We start from the raw sequence: 18,443 nt of genomic DNA on the forward strand, positions 1-18,443 counted from the left end.
TCTTTTGCTAACTCAGATTTTCTTCTTATGGTTTGGGATGGTTTTGGTAACTTAACCCCTCCTCTTTTTTTGGTTTGATTCCAAAATCTTAAATACTGCTTTGATTCTGCAAACATCAGTGTCCATGCATTGTATATCCATTCTGTATAACATAACATACCTAAGAAGCCCTACACCATCATTAGGCCCTATGGATTACTAGACTACAGACTAAAGCCTACTATGGCATTTCACTGTTAAGCTTTATTCCCTTTAATCTACTTTTCATATCCTAGGCTTCTTCGGGATAGGATATGATGGTAAACTAAAGAGGTTAATAACTGGAATCAGGTAGAGCTCTCTATCACTCTCACAAAATTATAGGGGAAATATTTATTATAGAAAATGAAATTATGTTCTTATGTAAAGGGAAACAATTTCTCCCTTAGGATCAAAGTTTAAAGATGTTCCAGGTATTATAAACCATGATACCTGCCTCTCAATTTAACAGAATGTTTGAATAGAGCCCTGGACTTGGAACCAGATGCTAACTTTGAAGTTAGGAGATCTAGCTTTAAATCCCACCATTGATATCTTAACACAATATACCCTTAGGCAAGTGACTAAATATTCATAGACCTCAGTTTACTCATTTGTAAAATGTACTACCTGTTCTTTGAGGATCCTTACAACTTTAAATCTAAGATTATAAGATCCTCTAATGTATTAGTTATGTGATCTAGGTAACTCATGTAACTTTATGTTTGGGTTTGTTTTTTCATTTTCTCTATCTAACATCTCCCTTACAGTTTTTTTGTGGATGCAACTAGATGCTTCCTATATTCACTGATCATGTATAATTCTCTTTAAGGATATATGATTCAAGTATATTTAATTCATATGTTAGTACCTGAGAAAATATATTTCCTAGTTTCAAAGAATAAAATTTAAAGTTGGAAAATACCTTGGTGGTGTTCTTGCCTAACCACATCAGCCAAAACCCAAAGAAATTAAGTGAATTTTTGAAAGCCATGCAGTCAGGATTAAAATAGAATTGTTCTAACTCTGAATATTATAGCTATTGCCACCACTAATAAACAAATGAGACTGTGGTCCTGAGCAGCTTCATTCAAAATCTAATCCACTAATTGAGATTTATGTTAGTCTGAAAACTCAGTATTTATGGTTCTTGAACCTTTGCAGTCCAGGAAGAAATGGATTATCAAGACCCAAAGAACCTATGTAAAAGACTATAATATATATCTTTGCATAAATTCAGAACTTTTCTTTGCATCTTGTTATTTTTATATATGTGTATATATATATATATATATATATATATATATATATACACAAATACACATATATATGCACATACTTATATATATATATGTACATATAGGTATGTGTGTGTATGTCTGTGTATATATGAATTCATATTTTTTATGTTCATTGTTAGAACTTTGCATATAAATCTGCCAATGATTTAAGCTTTGAAAGGACTCAGTTATGATGGTCTGATGCTTAATGGATTCTTTCTCCATAATTCTGAATCTAAAGAGAGTCTTGTCCTAAGAAAAGGAGACCTAAGTCTTAGCCTAAATTCTGCCACTAATGAGCTATTAGTCCTTGGGTAAATAAATGCTCTCCTTTCTCTAAACCAGTCTAATAACATCATTGTTATTGTGAAGCATCTTATGGAAAAGGAGGGATAACACATTGCTTCATAATTTAAATCCAATAAGGTGATTTCAATCATGCTTCTGGCACGTGCTTTGAAGTAGAAGGACAACACTGAGAATGGAAGGGTACACCAAAGAAACTTTACTCACTTTGCAATTTTGCTTTACCAAGGAGACCTGTGGAGCTAAGAAAATAACAAGAAGGAAAGGGATGGTAAAGAGAAGTGTTGCTAACACATCACATGTGTATCTATCAAGTATTAGAGCTCTGGAAGTGACTGCATAGATCATCTATTGTGACATTTCTCTAGAGCATAAATTCCCTTATAAAACATCCCTGAAAATAGGCACTTGATGGCCTCAGAGTTGCTGTAAGGAAAGAGCATTACAAACTTTATATTGCAATATAAACAAGAACTATCATCATCACTGTAGTTATTTAAAAGATGAAGAAACAGGCTCAAAGACATTAAATATTTTCTAATTAAACTAATTACTGGCAAAGCACAAGACTAAATTCTGTTTTCCATAGTCCTAATACTATGATCTCTTTCTGCTACATCACACTGCATTCTGTATCATAGAGTTTAATGCTCATTTCCAACTTTCTTAGTATACTTCATCCCAGACTACATTGATGGGTACTTTTAGCAAACTTGCCCCCTATTTCTTCTATCATAATCAAGTTAAAGCCTACATTTATCACACTCAAATTCTATAACACTAAAATTATAGTAACAGACATTCACATAGCAATTTATTTATATACAGTCACATCTGAGCCTCACAGTAAACTTGTGTTGTAGGTGTTATATGTATTAGTTTTGCTTACCTTACAGATAAGGATACTGAGTCTAAGAGACTTTAAAATTTTTCTCAAATCACATGGAAATTAGTGACAGTGGAATAATTTGAACTCAAGTCTTCCTGATCTTGCATCCAACATTATGTTCACTATAACACATTGTCATTACCTATCATAACAGTAATGGGTACAAACACTTCCTTCCCCAATTTTACACCAGTATCTCCATCATTTCACATTTCAGTTTGACATCATATCTGTCCATTTCTCATATATTATATTCATTCAGTAAATGTTTATTGAGCATTAAATTATGTGCTTAGCAATGTGCTAGGCAATGAGGAAGTCAGTTAAAAATATGATAGTCTAGCATCATAGTTTGCAATATCTGTTCTTGATATTCAATTAGATGTTAGTATTAAAATCAGTTAGTAGCAAGTAGAGAATACCACTCTCAAATGTCAACATGAAGTTGACAAACTCATGTCAGGAGTCAAATGAAGTCAAAATGAAGACTAGGAGGAAGTAGGAGAAATCATGTAGCAAGGCTATTTAAATTATCTTGCATCAACATAAAGGGTCTATTTCACCCAGAATACATAAAGAGCATGGAAGATTATTCCTGTTGTTGATTAATTTTTTGGGAAACCAATTTGGGAGTTTTAAGTGACATGTATTATTTAGAGTGAGGGTAAAAACCCAAGCAAAACTGTGGGGCATATTGAGGATACCTATAGGTTTTCTAGGTTACCTTAAGGGTAACCTTTCCATGACAAGGATTATCTTTGGGTCTCTTTACTGGTGTCTAACCATCAGTGAAGCTGTCAGAGAGAATGTCTAAGCATATATGTCTCCTCCCCAAGTATGTAGGGTTTTTGAATTAATGCTTAGCACTTTCCTTTTGTGAGGGGGGATCAGTACTCCAGAAAGAGCTGAATTTGAGGGAAGACCTTTCAAACCCAGCTTTTCTGAAATACTGCTCTGTCACTTTCTAGATGTGTTTTGAGAGCCTAGATATAGTATTAGGTATACAGTCCTGCATTTGCTCATCAGGTCCAGGATACTAGCAAACAATAAGATTGTTTGATAAAAATAATGGAGGAATTTAGAAGGAGCTAAATGAAAAATGATGACTTTACAGAGTTTACCAGCAGCACAGTTTATCTGTCTTTAAGAAGACAGAATTTGATTCTATAAAAAGTAAAATGTAAGTGAAGCTTAGAGAGATGCAGGATTCTTGACTCAGTAAGAAGGCACATGAGATTCAATTTTATACCAAATTACTTGGACAATATCCTGAAGATTATTTATGAATCTAAGATCTCTGGTTTTAGTGCTAATAGAATCACACTGATTAATAATAGAGACATGATCCTGGAGAGATAGGCTGAACACTTCTATAGTGTTTTCAACAGACTATTATCATCCAATGCTAAAGTCATTGACCATATACCTCTGGTTGACGTCAAGCCCTCTCTAGCCAAAATTCCCACTGAAGAGTTTTTTAATGTGCTCTGCTTTTGTAGCAAAGTACCTGATATTGATTCCATCCCAATAGAGATCTATAAAGTAGGGAGTTCACTGCTCAAACAAAAGCTGATGGAAATGTTCTGGATTATATGGCAAGAAGATTATCCTCCAGGAAAGCAAGAATGCTCCCATTACCCATCTCTATAAAAGAAACAGTTTGTCCTGTGGCAGTCATGGGGAGGGTGTGAATGGGTGAATGATGTTTCTCTGTGTGTGTGTGTGTGTTTCTCTTTCTTTCTCTCTCTGTCTGTCTCTCTGTTATTGCTAGCAAAATTCTTGCCAGTATCCTCTTTAATAGGCTGATCTTTCACTTGAAAAATAGTCATCTAGCCCATCCATTGGGGAATGGCTGAAAAAGTTGTAGTATATGAAGGTAATTAAATATTCTTGTTCTATGAAAAATTATAAACAAGCTGATTTTAGAAAAACCTGGAAAGATTTGCATGCATACTGAGTGAAACAAGCAGAACCAAAAATACAATGTACACAGTAACAATAAGATTGTGTAATGATCAACTATGAAAGACTTGGTTCTTTTCAGTGATACAGTGATCTAAGGCTAATTCCAATAAACTTTGAATTAAAAATGCCATCTGTATCCAGGAAGAGAACTTTGGAGATTGAATATAAATCAACACATGCTATGTACACTTCTTTTTTTCTGTGTTTTTTTTTTTTTAATCTCTCTTGGTTTTTCCATTTTGTTGTGATTTTTCTATCCCAACATGATTCATAAAGAAACATGTGTTTTTAAAAAGTTAACATACATATATAAGTAGGAAAAATGATTTTTTTAACAAGATGATAAAAAAGGAAAAAAGAAAAATGGTTATCTATCTGAAAGCCAGTGTGATTTCAGAAAGGACTGAGGAATGATCATAAGGTACTTATAGTCTGACAACTCCAAGAGTAATGCAAGAAACAGAACAAGGGTAGGAATGCAATGTTGGCTGACATGACCCAGGCCTTTGACACTGTCAGTCATGAAACTTGTGGAAGATCATGGCAAAATTTGATTGCCTGGAGAAGTCCAATCAGCACTATACTCTAGTTTCATGATGGCATAGGTACACAGATTCCAGATAAGGATGATATTCTCATACTTTCCCAGTCTCTGATGGAGTAAAGCTGGGCAGTATATTTCTCCAGTGCTGTTTAATCTACTGTTTTCCATGATGTGGTCAGACACCTTCAATGAAGATGAAAAAGGCATTAGCTACTACAGTAATGATAAATTAGTGCTGCCCCTTGTGCTAATTTTGGCCTGACAATACTAAGAAAAAAGAGATTCTCCATCATCCACAATCATACCATCCACATGTGAAAGCACTGGTTACAACAAATGGAGGAAAGTATTATCCTGCATACCCAATTGAAGGTCTATAGAACCATTTTGCTGACTTCATCATTGTACACTTCTGAAACCTGAATAGTCTATTAGCACAATGAAACAATGAACAACTGCCATTTAAATTGTCTCAGAAAGATTCTGAAGATAAGGTTCCAAACATTGAGGTCCTCTCTCAAGCTGAGCTGCCAAACATCCAAATTCTGCTGCAGAGAGCACAAGTCCGATAAACTGCTCACCTAGCCTAGGGATAAACAAACTTTTACCTAAAAGTCTACTTAATGGAGAGCTCACACAGAAGTCAGAAAAAGCTATACAAGGTCACTCACAGAATCTCTGTGAAGAACTTCAGTATGGATTGCAGTACAAGGGAGATGTTGGTACAACTGTCCAGCAAGTTGTACCCATATTATATTTGCTCTCTAAGCAAAAGCAGAATTGTAATAGCCCAAAAGAAACAAAAGTTGTACAACTCTAGAAATATCACCATTCCAAATGTTCAAATGGACTATGTATGTATGACCTGTGGAAGAGCCATCCAAAGCATATGGGACTTACCAGCCACAGTCAAACACTATGTTCCTTGACCCCAACATCATGATATCCTTAGTGCTCTCAAGTACATAGGAAGAACAACAATAGCAGCAGTGGTCCTTTGAACACAGTAAATTAATGCCCTTTACCAAGTGATATGGCTAAAGCTGCAGGTCTCCTAAGGATCTGTTGCCCATGTACAAGAATCACTTCTCCCTATAAGTGGTTGGCACAATTTGGTATTCCTATAATAAATAGTAATAGGATTATTTAAATTTCTGGCCAAAGTAAGGCTTTCCACACAGGACAGTATTTTAATTAAAATCCAATAAAATAGAAGAGCACAGAACTGAGCAAGGCCAGCTCAGGATAGTTGAATGATTCAGGTTCAGGACTAGAAGGTAATAGATCCTAATTCATGAATCTTAAAATGCAAATAAAAAAACTTAGAATAAGGTTAATAGGATACAATTCCTAGCTGACAAGACATCTGTTCGTGCTAAGTGAAATGAGCAGAACCAGGAGATCACTATGCACAGAAACAAGACTATACAATGATCAATTCTGATGGACATAACTCTCTTCAACAATGAGATGATTCAAACCAGTTCCAATTGTTCAGTAATGCCATCTACATCCAGAGAGAGGACTATGGGAACTGAGTGTGGAACACATCATAGAATTCTCATTCTCTTTGTTGTTATTTGCTTGCATTTTGTTTTCTTTCTCAGTTTCTTTCTTCCTTCTTGATCTGATTTTTCTTATGGATAAATGTATAAATTTGTATACATATATTGGATTTAACATATACTTTAAAATATTTAACATGTATTGGACTACCTGCCATCTAGGGGAGGGGATAGGGGGAAAGAGAGGAAAATTTGGAACAGAAGGTTTTGCAAGGATCAATGGTGAAAAAATTATCCATGCATATGTTTTGTAAATAAAAATATATAATAATAAAAAAATTTAAAAGATATCTGTTCATTCACTATGACAATGTATATATTAGGTCAAAAAGATGGTTCCAAAAGACAATAAAAATTGTATTAAATCTCTACAACATGACTCCACATAGGCTAGGTTTATTAATATCCCTAGATATCTGGACCAACCAAGTTCCAACATTGGTTTCCTTCCTTCCTTAAAGAGAAACCAGTCTAGCTTATATAGAATATATATTGTTCTTACCAAAAGCTGATTCATTTAGATCCTGGTTAAAACTCTACCAGTGGGATTGACCTTAAACTGCATATCCAGAACCATGATTGAAATGACCTTGTTGAATTTAAACCTTGAAACAATGTTCCCAGTGGGGATGGAAAAAATATCATGGTTCTATATTTAGCAGTTTTCATTCTGCTCCTCCACTTCAGAACAGCAACAAATTCTCTAAAGCACCACATTCAATTCTTCTCTCCTAGTCTGAATGTTCCTCTTTTCTTTCCTTACTTTTATTTTACCCCCCTACCTTCCAAAATTCAAAGGAGTATATTCTGAAGGAGCAAAAGAGGGGAAAAAAGTAAAATTCTGGTTCCCTTTTCTCCATTTGTCAGAACTCAGGAACTATTGTAGATATACCACTGAATAAAGGAGGAAGGCCACAGTCAAATCACACAGGTGAGCATATGAGTGACCTATCTTAGGAATAAATAGCCTTTCCTCTAACTGGCTGCATTCCCCTGTTCTCTGTGCCAATACCAGGCAGACAACACTCAAAAAATAAATCATGTCATGGAGAATAAACCAAATATATACTGGACATATACTTAAATCAACTCAGAGGACCACAGGGTCCAAAAAGCAAGGAGGTAGTGAAATATGGTAAAAACAGTACTTGGAACCAGAATTCCAATCCCACCTGTGACACTCACTACCTTATCTCTCCTTGAGTAAGTTACTTCTCTCCTCTGAATCTTAATGTCTTCACTCTAAAAGGAGAGACTTGGATTAGATAGAATCTTAGGTCCTTTCTAGCTTTTGGTTTATGAGACTGATTCTGTAGCTGAGTATGTGAGAATGGGGGAGTATTTTTAAACTTTGATCCCCATATATGTTAAAATGCATAAAGTACAGATAAAATAGAATATAGCATTGGCATTAAGAAAGTTTTATTTTAGGAGGTTTTTTTCTCCACCAAAATATTCAATCAATAAGAGCGAAGTACTGAAAAGATAAAGAAATAAAAGACATGGTCCTTGACTTCAAGAAGGCCCAGATTCAAATTGGGGAGATTTGACTACCACATTCACAATTAGAGACTAAGACAAGACTACAAACAATAAAGTGCTTGCTCATGTACTATAGGAGCTTAGAGAATGAAAAAATACACAGAGGAGGTGAGAACTGAGCTTGAAAAGCAAGTGGAATTTGAAAAAAATGATGAAAAGTTTACGGCATTATAGGTGTATGAATGAACATATGATTAGAAGCAGAATATAGGTGATATGGGGAAATGGGCCTGACCAGAACAGACTGAGAAAAACCATTCAAAGTTGTACTTTTCTCTGTTACAGTAATGCCTCCTAGCATCTACAATGGAAACAGAAGCTTATTCACTGTGACAAGGCCACTTCATCTGAGCAACAGAATGAATGCCTTATTGAAATAAAGGAGAATTTGGTGGCTAATTCCTTTTATATGCCTTCTTACCCTGCAGCAGCATTCTTTCTATCACTTCTATCCTCCAAAACCATTTGTCAGATTGTGGAAAAAAGGGAACCAATGTTCACTCACCCACACAAGCCAGTGATAGATGGAACAATTAATTCCATTGAAAAGAAAAGAAACTATGGCTTGTCATTTGCCTAACAAAACAGCAAACAAAAACTCTTTCCATTGATTATATATAGCCTTAGTTTAAATAATTCATTATGAGAGCTATCTGGGAGTGATTACAAATATTAAGATTGTAACCTTAAAATGATGAGTTCTGTTGTGATAGAAAAATTTCACATTAATTCATACACTGATCTGGGGAACAATTTTAGCAACATGTAGCTACAAGACAGTTCCAGTTAGGGCACTGAATTTAGAGTCAAAAGACCTGGTCTCCAATCATAGCTAGGTAATTACCATGTATGTCTATTTTTTTTTAATTTTATCGCCTGATTGAATATTTTGATAATATGAATTTATAAAGAGAAGATAGTTAAAATTCCTATAGATTATAAACTTTTTAGTTCAAGTTATAAACATATTGCTTTTCATTCTTAATTATGCTCTAATCAAGATATTATTTCTTCTGCTTTTTGCAGCAAATTAGAATGTCATTCATGATGATTCTTAAATAATCGTCAGAATTATTCATAACAATGAGCAGGTCAATTGAATTCCATAGAGATCAGAAATATACATCCAAATGATATTTTTGATTTATGGATAAAATTTTGTTCTTAAGAATTAATTTTTTTGCTATTGTTGAGGCAATTGGGGTTAAGTGACTTGCCCAGGATCACACAGGTAAGAAGTGTTAAGTGTCTGAGGCTATATTTGAACTCAGGTCCTCCTGACTTTCAAGGCTGGACCCACTGCACCACTTAGCTGCCTCTTCAGCTCTTATTTGAATATAAGATTTTGAATTTCAATTTTTTTCCTTCTCTATCATTCCCCCTCCCTAAGACAGTAAGCAATCTGATATAGATCATACATGTACAATCATGTTAAACATTTCAATGTAAGTCATGTTATGAAAAAAGAATTAGAACAAAAGGGGGAAAGTATGAAAAAGTAAAAACAAAAACAAAACTGAAAATAGTATGCTTTAATTTTCATTCAGGATTCATAGTTCTTTTCCTGGATGTGAATAACATTTTTCATTATGAGCCTTTTGAAACTGTCTTGGATCATTGTATTGCTGATAAGAGCTAAGTCTATCATAGTTGAATGCAGACAAGATTAGAAGAGAAAAATAAATCTGGAAAACATTTTTACATTCAAAAGTTCTGATAAAGGCCTCATTTCTTAAACATATAGAGAAGTAACTCAAATTTAGCCATTTTTCAACTGATAAATGGTCAAAAAATATGAATAATTTTCAAATGAAGAAATTAAAACCATTTCTCTTCATATGAAAAGGTATTCTAGATCACTATTGAACAGAGAAATGCAAATTAAGACAACTTTGAAGCACAACTACACATTTCTCAGATTGGCTAAGATGACAGGAAAAGACAATGATAAATGTTGGAGAGGATGTGGGAAAACCAAGACACTAATACATTGTTGGTGGAGTTATGAACTAACCCAACCATTCTGGAGAGCAATTTGGAACTATGCCCAAAGGGTTATCAAATTATGCATACTCCTTGGTCCAGCTGGGCTTATATCCCAAAGAGATCTTAAAGGAGGGAAAGGGACCCACATGTACAAAAATGTTTGTGGCAGCCCTTTTTGTAGTGGCAAGAAACTAGAAAATGAGTGGATGCCCATCATTTGGAAAATGGCTGAATAAGTTATGGTATGTGAATGTCATGGGACATTCTTGTTCTCTAAGAAATGAAAGGATGACTACAGAGAGGTCTGGAGAGACTTACATGAACTGATGTTAAGTGAAATGTGCTAAACCAGGAGATCATTGTATACAGCAACAACAAGATTATACCATGATCGATTCTGATGGACATGGCTCTTTTCAACAGTGAGATGATTCAAACCAATTTCAATGATCTTATGATGAAGAAAGCCATCTACACCCAGAGAGAGGACTGTGGGAACTGAAGATGGATCATAACATAGTATTTTCACTTCTTTTGTTGTTTTTTGCTTGCATTTTATTTTCTTTCTCATTTTTTTCTTTTTGATTTGATTTTTCTTATGCAATAAGATAAGTGTATAAATATGTATGCATATATAGGACTTTACATATATTTTTATCATATTTAACATGTATTGGATTATTTGTTATCTAGGGGAGAGGATGGGGGGCAATGGAGGAAATTAGAACACAAGCTTTTGCAAGGGTTAATGTTGAAAAATGATCCATTAATTATCTATTATCTTTTGAAAATTAAAAAGGTTTAATAAAAAAAAAAAGTCTATCATAGTTGACATCACTCAACATTGCTGTATTGTGTACAACGTTCTCCTGGTTCTGCTGACTTCAGTCAGCATCAATTCATGTAAATCTTTCCAGGTTTTTCTGAAATATGCCTGTCTGTCATTTCTTATAGCACAAGAGTATTCCATTAAATTCATATACTACAACTTGTTTAGCCATTCCCCAATTGATGAACATCCACTCAATTTCCAATTCTTTGTCACAGAAAAAGCTACTATAATTTTAGTGAATTTTGAATTTCTTTATTCATATTGACTCCATAATCATTATGAATAGTTTTTTACATGAGGGTCCTTCCTCAAGCCCTTTTTTATGATCTCTTTGAAAGACAAGCCTAATAGTTGTATTGCTGGAGCAAAGAGTATGCACAGTTTTATAACCCTTTCAGCAAATTTCCAAATTGCTCTTCAGAATAGTTGAATTACTTCACAACTCCACCAATAATATCATGTGTGAATTTAGCAAAAGTCATTTAATTTCTTTTGTCCTCAATTTCTTCATTTTTAAAATGGATTTACTGATCTCTAAAGTCTTTTTCAGCTCTAAATCTTTGATTTGATGATCCTGATGTCAAATTATTAGTAAGATTGGACATAATTTCATTTACATTTAATTCATTTCAATTTTTACATGTTTACAACATACCTGCAACTTTTTTTCATTTATATAGACCTGTCTCTGACCTCATGCAGCTTGAAGTCCGAGAAACAAAAAAATCTTTAAGTACAAATATATGAAAGTAGCTTTCACATAAGTTTTAATCAGAAGTTCATAGAAGGAAAAGAATGAAAGCAGATTTGAAGGAAGTGACATTTGAAAACAACACCTTTAACCCTTCTTGCACACCATTAATTTTATTTAAGTGCCATTCTAATTCCTTTGATTAAGAACCTAAAATGGATCCCATTTTCTTACCATATCAAATCTACAGTACTTTGTTTTCAAAGTTCTAAATAAATTGATTCTACCTTAATAGTCCAAATTTATTTATGTTATACTTTCGTGCCAGTCTTCCAGGCTAGTTCAGACATTCATTGTTTTATAAACACATGTTCAGAGCCTACAAGGTAACATAGTAGTTAAAGAATGATTCCTAGAGTCAGAAAGATTAATTCAAATCTGCAACCTAGAAAGTTACTATTTCTGTGAAGCTAGGTAAATAATATAAACACTGATTGATTCATTTGCCCCAATTACAAAATAGTGATAATAATAGCACCTACTGAATTGTCACAAGGTGCAAATAAGAAAAATTTAGAAAATTCCTTGTATAATGTCTGCCTGTGCTATATAGTAGGCATCTAATAAATGCATTTTTTCTTTATCAAGAAAATGAAATGTGACTGTTAATGGAGAAAAAGGAATGCCCTATGAGAAAAGACTAAGGAAAAAATGAACTTATTCAGTCTTGATAAACAAGGCAGAAGGGGATCAGAGGAATATCTTTTTTTTTTAACACATTCACATTTTATCACTCCATATTCTATTTAACTCAACATTTACCAGCTCATTCATGGGTTTCTATCAATAATTTTAGTTATGTTCGAACAGATGCATGTTTGGAAGCAGTCTGAATTTTTACATATGACTGTCATCATTAAGAAACTACTCAGAACATACTTTATCTAAGAATGGAGACTTATCATTTGTATGTGATGAAGTTCATGAATTAATTAAGGTAATGCATAACATTAAAACCCTACTCTTATGCATTATTTTGTCAGAATGATACTGGACTCTAAAAAGCTAAGCCAAAGAAAATTAATCAATTCTTTATAAATCTTATCAAGTTGGAAAAGTTTGGCCTGGGAGTAGATGCTATGCTATCTCCCAACTTAGCTCAGTTGTTTATTACCAGGCTGGGTATAGAATGATGATTTTTTTAGTCATTTAACAACTCACACACACACACAAAAAAAAATTCCAAGTTATATAGGGGTTAATGATGTCTCTACTGGTGGGAGGAACAGTTCCCACACTGATGAATCCACAAGCTGTTGAGACACTGAAAAATTCTTTCACTTGGCAGCATAATATAGTGGAAAGAGCACTGGAGTCAAAAGACTACTTCAGTTTCTGTCTCTGAAACTTACTAACTGTGTTTCCTTTGACAAACCACTTTACTTCCCTAAGTCTCAGTTTTCTCATTTATAAGGTGAGGGACTTGGGCTGGATGGCCCCTGAAGTCCCTCTCAAGTCTAAATCTATAACCCCATGGTCCCCCTTTGCTACATTATTATGGCAGAAAATCTCTAGAGTCCAAAGCTTTTTAAACTATGGTTCACAACCCTATATGGAATAACAACTGAATGTGATGGTTGCAAAATTATGATTTAATACAGTATATGTTTGATTTGTAGACATATTTTATAAATCTGCACACCCAAGGTCATGTAAAGATTTATTGAACAGAGACTTCCAGGGGCAAAGGCAAGACGGCAAAAAGGAAACAAGTTTCTTTCTGACCTTTTCTTACATCCCTCAGACCAATTAGCAAATCCAGCCTCTGACTTAGCTCTGGACCAGCAGAATCCACAAATATTGGGAGTTCAACAAATTATCCGCAGAAGATAATTTTGAAGATCACCAGAAAGGTCTGTTTTAATCAGAAACAGGAGGAAAGCAGCCAAGCACAAGCAGCTGAGCACCAATACAACTGCAGACAGTGCAGAGTCCCAGACAGCACAGAGTCCACAGGCGGTGTAGACCCCATGTGATGGAGAATCTATGGAGAGGAATATGCAGCAGCAGTAGTGGGAACTCTGCCCTGGATGCAAGCCAGTAGATAAGCACAGACATTATAAAACATCCAATACAAACACAAAAGATCAATAGTGAACCCCAAAATCCCAGAATCTCATGGAATCTGGTCATACCCACCCTGCTTGAGGCAAGTAATGCTTATAAGTAAAATACTGGGGAGGAGGAAAAGAGGAAAAGGAAAGAGAAAAGTATAATTTGTGGTTAATAAAATGGCAGGAAATGCAGAATTGGTAGTTTTAACTGTAAATGTGAATGGGATGGATGCTCCCATAAAGCATAAGCAGATAGCAGACTGGATTAAAAGCCAGAATCCTACCATATATTGTTTACACGAAACACATTTAAAGCAGAGCAAAACATACAGAATAAAAGTAAAAGGGTAGAGCAGAATCTATTATGCTTCTGTGAAGTAAAAAAAAAAAAAAAAGCAAGAGTAGCCATTCTGATCTCAGATCAAGCAAAAGCAAAAATTGATCTAATTAAAAGAGATAAGGAAGGAAACTATATCTTGCTAAAGGGTACCATAGATAATGAAGCAATATCAATATTAAACATAAATGCACCTAGTGGTGTAACATCTAAATTCTTAAAGAAGTTAAGAAAGTTGCAAGAAGAAATAGACAGAAAAACTATAAAAGTGGGAGATCTCAACCTTGTTCTCTCAGAACCAGATAAATCAAACCACAAAATAATTAAGAAAGAAGTTAAAGAGGTAAATAGAATACTAGAAAAGCCAGATATGATACATCTTTGGAAAAAAATTGAATGGAGACAAAAAGGAGTACACTTTTTTCTTGGCAGTTCAAGGAATCTATGCAAAAATTGACCATATAATAAGACATAAAGACCTCAAAATCAAATGCAGAAAGGCAGAAATAGTAAATGCATTTTTTTTCAGATCACGATGCTATAAAAATTACATTCAATAAAAGTCCAGAGGTAAATAGACAAAAAGTAATTGGAAACTAAATACTCTCATCCTAAAGAATGAATGGGTGAAACAGCAAATCATAGACACAAATAACAATTTCATCCAAGAGAATGTCAATAATGAGACAACATATCAAAATTTGTGGAATGCAGCCAAATCAGTAACAAGGGGAAATGTTATATCTCTAGATGCTTAGTTGCATAAAACAGAGAAAGAGAAGATGAATGAATTAGGCTTGCAACTCAAAAAGCTAGGAAAAGAACAAATTAAAATCCCCCAATCAAGTACCAAACTTGAAATTCTAAAAATCAAAGGAGAAATCAATAAAATTGAAAGTAAAAGAAACTATTGAATTAACAAATAAAAGTAAAAGTTGGTTTTATGAAAAAACCAACAAAATAGATAAACTGTTAATCAATTTGATTAGAAAAAGGAAAGAGGAAAATCAAATTATTAGTCTCAAAAATGAAAAGGGAGAACTATCCACCAAGGAAGAGGAATTTAGAGCAATAATTAGGAATTACTTTGCCCAATTTTCTGACAGCTTAAGTGAAATGGAGGAGTACTTACAAAAATATAGATTGCCCAGATTGACAAAAGAGGAAATGAATCACTTAAATAGTCCCATTTTAGAAAAAAGAAATAGAACAAACTATTAATCAACACCCTAAGAAAAAATCCCCAGTCCAGGTGGATTTACAAATGAATTCTACCAAAATGAATCCTTTAAAGAACAATTAATTCCAATACTATATAAACTATTTGAAAAAATAGAGAATGAATTCCTTTTATGACACAGACATAGTATGATATCTAAACCTGGTAGGACAAAAATAGAGAAAAAAAATTATAGACCAATCTCCTTAATGAATATTAATACAAAAATCTTAAATAAAATATTAGCAAAGAGATTACCAAAAATCATCCCCAGGATAATACACCATGACCAAGTGGGATTTATACCAAGAATGCAGGGCTGGTTCAATATTAGGAAAATTATTAGCATAATTGATTATATCAATAACCAAATAAACAAAAAACATATGATTATCTCAATAGATGCAGAAAAAGCATTTGATAAAATCCAACATCCATTCCTATTAAAAAATCATTTGAGAGTATAGGAATAAGTGGTCTTTTCCTTAAAATAATCAGTAGCATCTATTTAAAACCATCAGTAAGCATCATTCATAATGGTGTTAAACTGGGACCATTTCCAATAAGATCAGGAGTGAAACAAGGTTGCCCTCTATCATATTGTATTGTATTAGAAATGCTAGCTTTGGCAATAGGACCTGAGAAAGAAATTAAAGGAATTAGAGTAGGTAATGAGGAAAACAAATTATCACTCTTTGCTGATGACATGATGGTATACTTAGAGAACCCCAGAAATTCTGCTAAAAAGCTATTAGAAATAATCCACACCTTTAGCAAAGTTGCAGGATACAAAATAAACCCACATAAGTCATCAGCATTCTTATATATCACAACCAAAATCCAACAATTAGAATTATAAAGAGAAATTCCATTTAAAGTAACTACTGACAGTATAAAATATTTAGGAATCTATCTGCCAAGGGAAAATCAGAAACTATATGAGCAAAACTACAAAACTCTTTCCACACAAATAAAGTCAGATCTAACCAATTGGAAAAACATTAAATGCTTTTGGATTGGGCGAGCAAATATAATAAAGATGACAATACTACCTAAACTAATCTATTTATTTAGCACTATATCAATCAGACTCCAAAAAAAACTATTGTAATGACCTAGAAAAAATAACAACAAAGTTCATATGGAAGAACAAAAGGTCAAGAATTTCAAGGGAATTAATGAAAAAAAAAAAAAATCAAATGAAGGTGGCCTAGCTGTACCAGATCTAAAATTATATTATAAAACAGAAATTACCAAAACCATTTGGTATTGGCTAAGAAATAGAGTAATTCATCAGTGGAATAGGCTGGGTTCAAAGGACAAAACAGCAAATAATTTTAATAATCTAGTGTTTGACAAACCCAAAGACCCCAGCTTTTGGGATAAGAACTCACTGTTTGACAAAAATTGCTGGGAAAATTGGAAATTCGTATGGCAGAAGCTACACTTAACACTGTACACCAAGATAAGGTCAAAATGGGTTCATGACCTAGGCATAAAGAATGAGATTATAAATAAATTGGAAGAGCATAGGATAGTTTACCTCTCAGACCTGTGGAAGAAGAAGGAATTTATGACCAAAGAAGAACTAGAGATCATTATTGATCACCAAATAGAAAAATTTGATTATATCAAACTGAAAAGTTTTTGTACAAACAAAATTAATGTAGACAAGATTAGAAGGGAAGCAATAAATTGGGAAAACATTTTACAGCAAAGTTTCTGATAAAGGCCTCATTTCCAAAATATATAGAGAATTGACTCTAATTTATAAGCAATTAAGCCATTCTCCAATTGATAAATTGTGGTGTTCTCTTCTTTAAAGTACAATGGTTCTCTCTGAGCAGGTTTCTTGGGGAGATTTTCTGGAGGTAACCTTAGTTTCAGTTGAAAGTAATAATGGCAGCCAAGTGTTAAAAGTTCAGATCTTTTATTGCTTCCTCCAAAATAGCCCGGTTAGTTTTCTTAGAGACCTATCTCTCTGCTTGGTTCCAAGAGCTCTTGCTGCTAATCTTTTGCCTCTGCTAGCTTTGGCTTCTCTTCTTTCAAAGGTCTCCAGCCAGCACCAAGGTGAAAGTTGGAATGAATCTGACTCCACCTCCGACAGTGGGCTTGTGGGCTTCTGTATCTCCCAGAGTGCTCCTCTCCAACTCCTGGCAATGTTCTGAACTAACTAACCTGAAGCTCTAAGATTTTCTTTATATATAATCTCCCAAAGATTGACTCCTCCTCTGAGGGATGAATTAAGGGAGGTGTGAATTCACAGTTACAAAGTTAACTTTGCAAATCTCCCATACTTGTGAACTCCAATGAGTACTTAAATACATTAGTGAGTTAGAGAATTTGCTAAATACCTTCTAAATTAGGCAACTGATTTATCACTTTGTAAGGATTCACTCTAAGGTGTGAACCAATAAGCATTGTATCAATTCCACTGAGTTAACACTAGGATTCTAACAATAAATGGTCAAAGGATATGAACAGACACTTCTCAGATGAAGAAATTGAAACTATTTCTAGCCATATGAAAAGATGCTCCAAGTCATTATTAATCGGAGAAATGCAAATTAAGACAACTCTGAGGTACTACTACACACCTGTCAGATTGGCTAGAATGACAGGGAAAGATATCCCTGCAGAATGCTGGAGGAGATTTGGGGAAACTGGGACACTGATACATTGTTGGAGGAATTGTGAATACATCCAGCCATTCTGGAAAGCAATTGAGAACTATACTCAAAAAGTTATCAAAATGTGTATACCCTTTGATCCAGCAGTGTTACTACTGGGATTATACCCCAAAGAGATTTTAAAAAGGGAAAGGGGCCTGTATGTGCAAGAATGTTTGTGGCAGCCCTCTTTGTAGTGGCCAGAAACTGGAAACTGAGTGGATGCCCATCAATTGGAGAATGGTTGAATAAATTGTGGTATATGAATATGGAATATTATTGTTCTGTAAGAAATGACCAGCAGGAAGATTTCAGAAAGGCCTGGAGAGATTAAGATGAACTGATGAGGAATGAAATGAGCAGGACCAGGAGATCATTATATACTTCAACAACAGTACTATATGATGATCAGGTCTGATGGATGTGGCTCTCTTCAACAATGAGATGAACCAAATAGTTCCATTTGTTCAATAATGAATAGAACCA

The sequence above is a fragment of the Antechinus flavipes genome, chromosome 5 (genome assembly GCF_016432865.1).
Source record: "Antechinus flavipes isolate AdamAnt ecotype Samford, QLD, Australia chromosome 5, AdamAnt_v2, whole genome shotgun sequence".
In the NCBI taxonomy this organism is placed as follows: Eukaryota; Metazoa; Chordata; class Mammalia; order Dasyuromorphia; family Dasyuridae; genus Antechinus; species Antechinus flavipes.